Consider the following 12389-nt stretch of genomic DNA (forward strand, 5'->3'; position numbering starts at 1 on the left):
CAAGCGGGAATGTGGGATATCTCTTGAGATTCCGCAGCGCAAAATAACCTCATCTCACAATGAAGGGATAATTTTGTGGTGTTTCTCCAGTTGTGGTGGGAAACAGGGGGCACTTCTCTAGCTATGGCGGGGACCTCAGACCTCGCTCGGGTTGCTTCAGGGAAGTCAGTTACCCTTTGGTGTTGGAAGGGGAATTTCCGGTTTACTATCCAGACCTTAAATGTGATCTGGGTCTCATCTCGAATTGAGTCCATAAAGTGTGTTTTCCTCTCCAATGGAGACGGCAGTTTGAGGGAACTTTCTGAGTCGAAGAAAGGGTGTCAAGTAAATTTTTGCCTTTCAAGAGGGAATATCGTATTTCTCTTGAGATTCTTCATCGCAAAATTTCCTCCTCTCGTATTGAGGAGATCATTTTCTTGTGTTTCAAGTGTTGTGGCGGGAATCTGTGAGTGCTTCCCGAGTTGCGATGGGGAACTCAGGAACTCGCTGGGGTTGGTTCAGGGAAGTCAGGTCCCCTTTAGTGTTGGAAGGGGAACTTCCGGTTTCCTCTCGAGCCCTTAAATGTGAACAGGGGCTCATCGCGAATTGAGTCCATAAACTGTCTTCTCCTTTCAAAGGGGATGGCTGTGTAAGGAAACTTTCTGAGTCGATTAAAGGGTGTCAAGTACCTTTTGGCCTTTCAACAGGGAATGTGGTATTTCTCTTGAGATTCTGCATCGCAAAATTTCCTCATCTCGCATGGAAGGGATAATTTTGTGGTGTTTCTCGAGTTGCGGTGGAAAGCTGGGGATGCTCTCGAGTTACGATGGGGACCTCAGGAATTCACTCGAGTTACTTAAGGGAAGTCAGGTCCGCTTTTGTGCTGGAAGGCAATTTCTGGGTTACTGTCTATCCATTAAATGGCAATATTGCCTCTTCTCGATTTGAGTCCATAAAGTGTGTTCTCCTCTCCACTGAGTTCAGATGTTAGGGAACATTCTGAGTCGCATAAAGGGAGTCAAGTACACTTTTGCCTTTCAAGCGGGAATGTGTTATTTATCTTGAGATTCTGCAGCGCAAAATTTCCTCATCTCGCATTGACTGGATAATTTTGGGGTGTTTCTCGAGTTGCGCCGGGAAGATGGGGGTGCGTCTCGAGTTGCGACGGGGACCTCAGGAACTCGCTGGGGTTGCTTCAGGGAAGTCAGGTCCCCTTTGGTGTTGGAAGGGGAACTTCCGGTTTCCTCTCGAGCCCTTCAATGTGCACAGGGGCTCCCCTCGAATTGAGTCCGTAAATTGTGTTCTCCTCTCCAAAGGGGACGGCTGTGTGAGGGAACGTTGTGAGTCGAATAAAGGGTGTCAAGTACCTTTTTGCCTTTCCAGAGGGAATGTGGTATTTCTTGTGAGATGCTGCATCGCCAAATTTCCTCATCTCGCATGGAGGGGATAATTTGGGTTGTTTCTCGAGTTGCGGCGGGAAGCTGGGGATGGTTCTCGAGTTGCCACGGGGATCTCAGGAACTCGCTGGGGTTGCTTCAGGGAAGTCAGGTCCCCTTTGGTGTTGGAAGGGGAACTTCCGGTTTCCTCTCGAGCCCTTCATGTGCACACGGGCTCCTCTCGAATTGAGTCCGTAAAGTGTGTTCTCCTCTGCAAAGGGGACGGCTGTGTGAGGGAACTTTCTGAGTCGAATAAAGGGTGTCAAGTACCTTTTTGCCTTTCCAGAGGGAATGTGGTATTTCTCTTGAGATGCTGAATCGCCAAATTTCCTCATCTCGCATGGAGGGGAGAATTTTGGGGTGTTTCTCGAGTTTCGGCGGGAAGCTGGGGGTGCTTCTCGAGTTGCGACGGGGACTTCAGGAACTCGCTGGGGTTGCTTCAGGGAAGTCAGGTCTCCTTTGGTGTTGGAAGGGGAACTTCCGGTTTCCTCTCGAGCTCTTCAATGTGCACAGGGGCTCCTCTCGAATTGAGTCCGTAAAGTGTGTTCTCCTCTCCAAACGGGACGGCTGTGTGAGGGAACTTTCCGAGTCGAATAAAGGGTGTCAAGTACCTTTTTGCCTTTGCAGAGAGAATGTGGTATTTCTCTTGAGATGCTGCATCGCCAAATTACCTCATCTCGCATGGAGGGGTTAATTTTGGGGTGTTTCTCGAGATGCGGCGAAAAGCTGGGGGTGCTTCTCGAGTTGAGACGGGGACCTCAGGAACTCGCTGGGGTTGATTCAGTGAAGTCAGGTCCCCTTTGGTGTTGGAAGGGGAACTTCCGGTTTCCTCTCGAGCCCTTCAATGTGCACAGGGGCTCCTCTCGAATTGAGTCCGTAAAGTGTGTTCTCCTCTCCAAAGGGGACGGCTGTGAGGGAACTTTGTGAGTTGAATAAAGGGTGTCAAGTACCTCTTTGCCTTTCCAGAGGGAATGTGCTATTTCTCTTGAGATGCTGCATCGCCAAATTTCCTCATCTCGCATGGAGGGGACAATTTTGGGGTGTTTCTCGAGTTGCGGTGGGAAGCTGGGGGTGCTTCTCGAGTTGCGACGGGGACCTCAGGAACTCGCTGGGGTTGCTTCAGGGAAGTCAGGTCCCCTTTGTTGTTGGAAGGGGAACTTCCGGTTTCCTCTCGAGCCCTTCAATGTGCACAGTGGCTCCTCTCGAATTGAGTCCGTAAAGTGTGTTCTCCTCACCATTGGGGACGGCTGTGTGAGGGAACTTTCTGAGTCGAATAAAGGGTGTCAAGTACCTTTTTGCCTTTCCAGAGGGAATGTGGTATTTCTCTTGAGATGCTGCATCGCGAAATTTCCTCATCTCGCATGGAGGGGATAATTTTGGGGTGTTTCTCGAGTTGCGGCGGGAAGCTGTGGGTGCTTCTCGAGATGCGACGGGGACCTCAGGAACTCGCTGGGGTTGCTTCAGGGAATCAGGTCCCCTTTGCTGTTGGAAGGGGAACTTCCGTTTTCCTCTCGAGCCTTTCAATGTGCACAGGTGCTTCTCTCGAATTGAATCCGTAAAGTGTGTTCTCCTCTCCAAAGGGGACGGCAGTGTGAGGGAACTTTCTGAGTCGAATAAAGGGTGTCAAGTTCCTTTTTGCCTTTCCAGAGGGACTGTGGTATTTCTCTTGAGATGGTGCGTCGCAAAATTTCCTCATCTAACTTTGAGGGGATAATTTGGTAGTGAGTCTCGAGTTTCTGAAGGATGCTGGTGGTGCTTCAACAGTTGCGACGAGAACCTCAGGAACTCGCTGGGGTTGTTTCAGGGTAGTCAGTTCTTCTTTGGTGTTGGAAGGGGAACTTCCGGGTTCCTCTCAAGCCCTTAATGTGCACAGGAGCTCATCTCGAATTGAGTCCATAAATTATGTTCTCCTCTGAAAGCGAACGGCTGTGTGAGGGAACTTTCTGAGTCGAATAAAGTGTGTCAAGTACCTTTTTGCCTTTCAAGAGGGAATGTGGTATCTCTCTTGAGATGCTGCATCGCAAAATTTCCTCATCACGTCATTGAGGAGATAATTTTGGGGTGTTTCTCGAGTTGCGGCGGGAAGCTGGGGGTGCTTTTCGAGTTGCGACTGGGACCTCAGGAACTCGCTGGGGTTGTTTCGGGGAAGTCAGGTCCCCTTTGGTGTTGGAAGGGGAACTTCCGGGTTCCTCTCGAGTCCTTAAATGTGCAGAGGGGCTCATCTCCAATTGAGTCCATGAAGTGTGTTCTCCTCTAAAAGTGGACGGCTGTGTGAGGCAACTTTCTGTGTCGAATAAAGGATGTCAAGTACCTTTTTGCCTTTCCAGAGGGAATGTGGTATTTCACTTGAGATGCTGCATCGCAAAATTTCCTCATTTCGCATTGAGGGGATAATATTGGGGTGTTTCTCCAGTTGTGGTTGGAAGCTAGGGGTGCTTTTCCAGTTGCGACGGGGACCTCAGGGACTCGCTGGGGTTGCTTCAGGGAAGTCAGGTCCCCTTTGTTGTTGGAAGGGGAACTTCCGGGATCCTCTCAAGCCCTTAAATGTGCACAGGGTCTCATCTCGAATTGAGTCCATAAAGTCTGTTTTCTGCTAAGGAGACGGCTATGTGAGGGAACTTTCTGAGTCGAATACAGGGTGTCAAGTACCTTTTTGACTTTCCAGAGGGAATGTGGTATTTCTCTTGATATGCTTCATCGCCAAATTTCCTCATCTCGCATGGAGGGGATAATTTTGGGGTGTTTCTCGAGTTGCGGCGGGAAGCCAGGGTGCTTCGCGAGTTTTGACGGGTACTTCAGGAACTCGCTGTGGTTGCTTCAGGGAAGTCAGGTCCCCTTTGCTCTTGGAAGGGGAACTTCCGTGTACCTCTCGAGCCTTTAAATGTGCACAGGGACTCATTTCGAATTAGGTCCATAATGTGTGTTCTCTCCAAAGGGGACGGCTGTGTTAGGGAACTTTTGAGTCGAATAAAACGTGTCAAGTACCTTTTTGCCTTTCAAGAGGGAATGTGGTATTTCTCTTGAGATGCTGCATCGCAAAATTTCCTCCTCTCGCATTGAGGTGTTAATTTTGGGTGTTTCTCGAGATGTGGCGGGAAGCCGGAGGTGCATCAAATGTTGCGATGGGAACCTCAGGAAATCGCTGGGGTTTCTTCAGGGAAGTCAGGTCCTCTTTGGTGTTGGAAGGGGAACTTCCGGGTTCCTCTCGAGCCCTTAAATGTGCACAGGGGCTCATCTCGAATTGAGTCCATAAAGTGTGTTCTCCTCTCCAAAGGGGACGGCTGTGTGAGGGATCATTCTGAGTCGAATAAAGGGTGTCAAGTAACTTTTTGCCTTTCAAGAGGGAATGTGGTATTTCTCTTGAGATGTTGCTTCGCAAAATTTCCTCATCTCGCATTGAGGGGATAATTTTTGGGTGTTTTTCGAGTTGCGGCGGGAAGCTGGAGGTGCTTCTTGCGTTGCGACGGGGACCTCAGGAACTCGCTGGGGTTGCTTCAGGGAAGTCAGCTCCCCATTGGTGTTGGAAGGGGAACTTCCGGGTTCCTCTCGAGCCCTTAAATGTGCACAGGGGATCATCTCGAATTGAGTCCATTAAGTGTGTTCTCCTCTAAAAGGGGACGGCTGTGTGAGGTCACTTTCTCTGTGGAATAAAGGGTGTCGAGTACCTTTTTGCCGTTCAAGAGGGAATGTGGTATTTCTCTTGAGATGCTGCATCGCAAAATTTCCTCATCTCGCTTTGAGGGGATAATTTGGTAGTGTTTGTCGAGTTTCTGCAGAATGGTGGTGGTGCTTCAACAGTTGGGACGAGGACCTCAGGAACTCGCTGGGGTAGCTTCAGGGAAGTCAGTTCCCCTTTGGTGTTGGAAGGGGAACTTCTGGGTTCCTCTGAAGCCCTTAAATCTGCACAGGAGCTCATCTCGAATTGAGTCCATAAAGTTTGTTCTCCTCTAAAAGGGGACGGCGTGTGACGGAACTTTCTGAGTCGCATAAAGGGTGTCAAGTACCTTTTTGCCTTTTAAGCGGGAATGTGGTATTTCTCTTGAGATGCTGCATCGCAAAATTTCCTCATCTCGCATGGAGGGGATAATTTTGGGGTGTTTCTCGATATGCGGTGGGAACCTGGGGGTGCTACTTGAGTAGCGGCGGGGACCTCAGTAACTCGCTGGGGTTGCTTCAGGGAAGTCAGGTCCCCTTTGCTGTTGGAAGGGGAACTTCCGAGTTACTCTCGAGCCCTTTAATGTGCACAGGGGCTCATGTCGAATTGAGTCTATAAAGTGTGTTCTCCTCTAAAAGGGAACGGCTGTGTGAGGGAAATTTCTGAGTCGAACAAATGGTGTCATGTACCTTTCTGCCTTTCAAGAGGGAATGTGGTATTTCTCTTGATATGCTGCATTGCAAAATTTCCTCATCTCGCATTGAGGGGGCAATTTTTGGGTGTTGCTCGAGTTGCGGCGGGAAGCTGGGGGTGCTTCTCGAGTTGCGACGGGGACCTCAGTATCTCGCTGGGGTTGCTTCAGGGAAGTCAGGTCCCCTTTGGTGTTGGAAGGGGAACTTCCGGGTTCCTCTCGACCCCTTCAATGTGCACAGGGGCTCCTCTCGAATTGAGTCCGTAAAGTGTGTTCTCCTCTCCAAACGGGACGGCTGTGTGAAGGAACTTTCTGAGTCGAATAAAGGGTGTCAAGTACCTTTTTGCCTTTCCAGAGGGAATGTGGTATTTCACTTGAGATGCTGCATCGCCAAATTTCCTCATCTCGCATGGAGCGGATAAATTTGGGGTGTTTCATGAGTTGCGGCGGGATGCTGGGGGTGCTTCCCGAGTTGCAACGTGGACCTAAGGAACTCGCTGGGGTTGCTTCAGGGAAGTTAGGTCCCCTTTGGTGTTGGAAGGGGAACTTCCTGTTTCCTCTAGAGCCCTTCAATGTGCACAGGGGCTCCTCTCGAATTGAGTCCGTAAAGTGTGTTCTCCTCTCCAAAGGGGACGGCTGTGTGAGGGAACTTTCTGAGTCGAATAAAGGGTGTCAAGTACCTTTTTGCCTTTCCAGAGAGAATGTGGTATTTCTCTTGATATGCTTCATCGCAAAATTTCCTCATCTCGCATGGAGGGGATAATTTTGGGGTGTTTCTCGAGTAGCAGAGGGAAGCTGGGGGTGCTTCTCGAGTTGCTACGGAGAACTCAGGAACTCGCTGGGGTTGCTTCAGGGAAGTCAGGTCCCCTTTGGTGTTGTAAGGGGAACTTCCGGTTTTCTCTCAAGCCCTTCAATGTGCACAGGGGCTCCTCTCGAATTGAGTCCGTAAAGTGTGTTCTCCTCTCCAATGGGGACGGCTGTGTGAGGGAAATTTCTGAGTCGAATAAAGTGTGTCAAGTACCTTTTTGCCTTTCCAGAGGGAATGTGGTATTTCTCTTGAGATGCTGCATCGCCAAATTTCCTCATCTCGCATGGAGGGGATAATTTTGGCGTGTTTCTCGAGTTGTGCCGGGAAGCTGGGGGTGCTTCTCGAGTTGCGACGGGGACCTCAGGAACTCGCTGGGGTTGCTTCAGGGAAGTCAGGTCCTCTTTGGTGTTGGAAGGGGAACTTCCGGGTTTCTCTCCAGCCCTTAAATGTGCACAGGGACTCATCTCGAATTGAGTCCATAAAGTGTGTTCTCCTCTAAATGGGGACGGCTTTGTGAGGGAACTTTCTGAGTCGAATAAAGGGTTTCAAGTATCTTTTTGCCTTTCAAGAGGGATTGTGGTATTTCCCTTGAAATGCTGCATCGCAAAATTTCCTCATCTCACTTTGAGGGGATAATTTGGTAGTGTTTCTCGAGTTTCTGAAGGATGCTGGTGGTGCTTCAACAGTTGCGACGAGGACCTCAGGATCTCGCTGGGGTTGCTTCAGTGAAGTCAGTTCTTCTTTGGTGTTAGAAGGGGAACTTCCGGGTTCCTCTCAAGCCCTTAATGTGCACAGGAGCTCATCTCGAATTGAGTCCATAAATTGTGTTCTCCTCTAAAAGCGAACGGCTGTGTGTGGGAACTTTCTGAGTCGAATAAAGGGTGTCAAGTACCTTTTTGCCTTTCAAGAGGGAATGTGGTATTTCTCTTGAGATGCAGCATCGCAAAATTTCCTCATCTCGCATTGAGGAGATAATTTTGGGGTGTTTCTCGAGTTGCGGTGGGAAGCTGGAGGTGCTTTTCGAGTTGCGACTGGGACCTCAGGAACTCGCTGGGGTTGCTTCGGGGAAGTCAGGTCCCCTTTGGTGTTGGAAGGGGAACTTCCGGGTTCCTCTCGAGTCCTTAAATGTGCATAGGGGCTCATCTCCAATTGAGTCCATGAAGTGTGTTCTCCTCTAAAAGGGGACGGCTGTGTGAGGCAATTTTTCTGTGTCGAATAAAGGATGTCAAGTACCTTTTTGCCTTTCAAGAGGGAATGTGGTATTTCTCTTGAGATGCTGCATCGCCAACTTTCCTCATCTCGCATGGAGGGGATAATTTTGGCGTGTTTCTCGAGTTGCGGCGGGAAGCTGGGGGTGCTTCTCGAGTTGCGACGGGGACCTCAGGAATTCGCTGGGGTTGCTTCAGGGAAGTCATCGCCCCTTTGGTGTTGGAAGGGGAACTTCCGATTTCCTCTCGAGCCCTTCAATGTGCACAGGGGCTCCTCTCGAATTGAGTCCGTAAAGTGTGTTCTCCTCTCCAAAGGGGACGGCTTTGTCAGGGAACTTTCTGAGTGGAATAAAGGGTGTCAAGTACCTTTTTGCCTTTCAAGAGGGAATGTGGTATTTCTCTTGAGATGTTGCTTCGCCAAATTTCCTAATCTCGCATGGAGGGGATAATTTTGGGGTGTTTTCCAGTGGCGGCGGGAAGCTGGGGGTGCTTCCCGAGTTGCGACGGGGACCTCAGGAACTCGCTGGGGCTGCTTCAGGGAAGTCAGGTCCCCTTTGGTGTTGGAAGGGGAACTTCCGGTTTCCTCTCGAGACCTTCAATGTGCACAGGGCCTCCTCTGGAATTGAGTCCATAAAGTGTGTTCTCCTCTCCAAAGGGGACGGCTGTGTGAGGGACCTTTCTGAGTCGAATAAAGTGTGTCAAGTACCTTTTTGCCTTTCCAGACGGAATGTGGTATTTCTCATGAGATGTTGCTTCGCGAAATTTCCTCATCTCGCATGGAGGGGAGAATTTTGGGGTGTTTCTCGATTTGCGGCGAGAAGCTGGGGGAGCTTCAAGAGTGCGACAGGGACCTCAGGAACTCGCTGGGGTTGCTTCAGGGAAGTCAGGTCCCCTTTGGTTTGGAAGGGGAACTTCCGGGTTCCTCTCCAGCCCTTAAATGTGCACAGGGACTCATCTCGAAGTGAGTCCATAAAGTGTGTTCTCCTCTAAAAGGGGACGGCTTTGTGAGGGAACTTTCTGAGTCGAATAAAGGGTGTCAAGTACCTTTTTGCCTTTCAAGAGGGAATGTGGTATTTCTCTTGAGATGCTGCATCACAAAATTTCCTCATCTCGCATTCAGGAGATAATTTTGGGGTGTTTCTCGAGTTGCGGTGGGAAGCTGGGGGTGCTTTTCGAGTTGCGACTAGGACCTCAGGAACTCGCTGGGGTTGCTTCGTGGAAGTCAGTTCCCCTTGGTGTTGGAAGGGGAACTTTGGGTTCCTCTCGAGTCCTTAAATGTGCAGAGGGGCTCATCTCGAATTGAGTCCATAAAGTGTGTTCTCCTCTAAAAGGGGACGGCTGTGTGAGGGCACTTTCTCTGTGGAATAAAGGGTGTCGAGTACCTTTTTGCCGTTCAAGAGGGAATGTGGTATTTCTCTTGAGATGCTGCATCGCAAAATTTCCTCATCTCGCTTTGAGGGGATAATTTGGTAGTGTTTCTCGAGTTTCTGCAGGATGCTGGTGGTGCTTCAACAGTTGGGACGAGGACCTCAGGAACTCGCTGGGGTAGCTTCAGGGAAGTCAGTTCCCCTTTGGTGTTGGAAGGGGAACTTCTGGGTTCCTCTCAGCCGTTAAATGTGCACAGGAGCTCATCTCGAATTGAGTCCATAAAGTTTGTCCTCCTCTAAAAGGGGACGGCGTGTGAGGGAACTTTCTGAGTCGAATAAAGGGTGTCAAGTACCTTTTTGCCTTTCAAGCGGGAATGTGGTATTTCTCCTGAGATGCTGCATCGCAAAATTTCCTCATCTCGCATGGAGGGGATAATTTTGGGGTGTTTCTCGATATGCGGCGGGAACCTGAGGGTGCTTCTTGAGTTGCGACGGGGACCTCAGGAACTCGCTGGGGTTGCTTCAGGGAAGTCAGGTCCCCTTTGCTGTTGGAAGGGGAACTTCCGTGTTACTCTCGAGCCCTTTAATGTGCACAGGGGCTCATGTCGAATTGAGTCTATAAAGTGTGTTCTCCTCTAAAAGGGAACGGCTGTGTGAGGGAAATTTCTGAGTCGAACAAATGGTGTCATGTACCTTTCTGCCTTTCAAGAGGGAATGTGGTATTTCTCTTGATATACTGCATCGCAAAATTTCCTCATCTCGCATTGAGGGGGCAATTTTGGGTTGTTTCTCGAGTTGCGGCGGGAAGCTGGGGCTGTTTCTCGAGTTGCGACGGGGACCTCAGTATCTCGCTGGAGTTGCTTCAGGGAAGTCAGGTCCACTTTGCTGTTGGAAGGGGAACTTCCGGGTTCCTCTCCAGCCCTTAAATGTGCACAGGGGCTCATCTCGATTTGAGTCCATAAAGTGTGTTCTCCTCTAAAAGTGGACGGCTTTGTGAGGGAACTTTCTGAGTGGAATAAAGGGTGTCAAGTACCTTTTTGCCTTTCAAGAGGGAATGTGGTATTTCTCTTGAGATGCTGCATCGCAAAATTTCCTCATCTTGCTTTGAGGGGATAATTTTGGGGTGTTTCTCGAGTTGGGGCGGTAAGCTGGTGGTGCTTCAAGACTTGCGACTGGGACCTGAGGAACTCGCTGGCGTTGCTTCAGGGAATTCAGCTCCCCTTTGGTGTTGGAAAGGGAACTTCCGGGTTCCTCTCCAGCCCTTAAATGTGCACAGGGGCTCATCTCGATTTGAGTCCATAAAGTGTGTTCTCCTCTAAAAGTGGACGGCTTTGTGAGGGAACTTTCTGAGTGGAATAAAGGGTGTCAAGTACCTTTTTGCCTTTCAAGAGAGAATGTGGGATTTCTCTTGAGATGCTGCATCGCAAAATTTCCTCATCTCGCATGGAGTGGATAATTTTGGGGTGTTTCTCGAGTTGCGGCGGGAAGCTGGTGGTGCTTCAAGACTTGCGACTGGGACCTGAGGAACTCGCTGGGGTTGCTTCAGGGAATTCAGCTCCCCTTTGGTGTTGGAAAGGGAACTTCCGGGTTCCTCTCGAGCCCTTAAATGTTCACAGGGGCTCATCTCGAATTGAGTCCATAAAGTGTGTTCTATTCTAAAAGGGAACGGCTGTGTGAGGGAAATTTCTGAGTCGAACAAATGGTGTCATGTACCTTTCTGCCTTTCAAGAGGGAATGTGGTATTTCTCTTGATATGCTGCATCGCAAAATTTCCTCATCTCGCATTGAGGGGGCAATTTTGGGGTGTTTCTCGAGTTGCGGCGGGAAGCTGGGGGTGTTTCTCGAGTTGCGACGGGGACCTCAGCATCTCGCTGGAGTTGCTTCAGGGAAGTCAGGTCCACTTTGCTGTTGGAAGGGGAACTTCCGGTTTCCTCTCGAGCCCTTTAATGTGCACAGGGGCTCCCCTCGAATTGACTCCGTAAAGTGTGTTCTCCTCTCCAAAGGGGACGGCTGTGTGAGGGAACTTTCTGAGTCGAATAAAGGGTGTCAAGTACGTTTTGAATTTCCAGAGGTAATGTGGTATTTCTGTTGAGATGCTGCATCGCAAAATTTCCTCATCTCGCATGGAGGGGATAATTTTGAGGTGTTTCTCGAGTTGCGGCGGGAAGCTGGGGGTGCTTCTCGAGTTGCGACGGGGACCTCAGGAACTCGCTGGGGTTGCTTCAGGGAAGTCAGGTACCCTTTGGTGTTCGAAGGGGAACTTCCGGTTTCCTCTCGAGCCCTTCAATGTGCACAGGGGCTCCTCTCGAATTGAGTCCGTAAAGTGTGTTCTCCCTTCCAAATCGGACGGCTGTGTGAAGGAACTTTCTGAGTCGAATAAAGGGTGTCAAGTACCTTTTTGCCTTTCCAGAGGGAATGTGGTATTTCTCTTGAGATGATGCATCGCCAAATTTCCTCATCTCGCATGGAGGGGATAATTTTGGGGTGTTTATCGAGTTGCGGCGGGACGCCGGGGGTGCTTCTCGAGTTGCGACCGAGACCTCAGGAACTCGCTGGGGTTGCTTCAGGGAAGTCAGGTCCCCTTTGGTGTTGGAAGGGGAACTTCCGGTTTCCCCTCGAGCCCTTCAATGTGCACAGGGGCTCCTCTTGAATTCAGTCCATAACGTGGGTTCACCTCTCCAAATGGGACGGCTGTGTGAGGGAACTTTCTGAGTGGAATAAAGGGTGTCAAGTACCTTTTTGCCTTTCAAAAGGGAATATGGTATTTCTCTTGAGATAATGCATCGCCAAATTTCCTCATCTCTCATAGAGCGGATAATTTTGGGGTGTTTTTCGAGTTGCGGTGGGAAGCTGGGGGTGCTTCTCGAGTTGCGATGGGGACCTCAGCAACTCGCTTGAGTTGCTTCAGGGAAGTCAGGTCCCCTTTGCTGTTGGAAGGGGAACTTCCGGTTTCCTCTCCAGCCCTTTAATGTGCACAGGGGCTCCCCTCGAATTGAGTCCGTAAAGTGTGTTCTCCTCTCCAAAGGGGACGGCTGTGTGAGGGAACTTTCTGAGTCGAATAAAGGGTGTCAAGTACGTTTTGAATTTTCAGAGGCAATGTGGTATTTCTGTTGAGGTGCTGCATCTCAAAATTTCCTCATCTCGCATGGAGGGGATAATTTTGAGGTGTTTCTCGAGTTGCGGCGGGAAGCTGGGGGTGCTTCTCGAGTTGCGACGGGGACCTCAGGAACTCGCTGGGGTTGCTT

Source organism: Moschus berezovskii, chromosome 8 (assembly GCF_049115385.1).
Source record: "Moschus berezovskii isolate FMDL1 chromosome 8, NW_MosBer_1.0, whole genome shotgun sequence".
NCBI lineage: Eukaryota > Metazoa > Chordata > Mammalia > Artiodactyla > Moschidae > Moschus > Moschus berezovskii.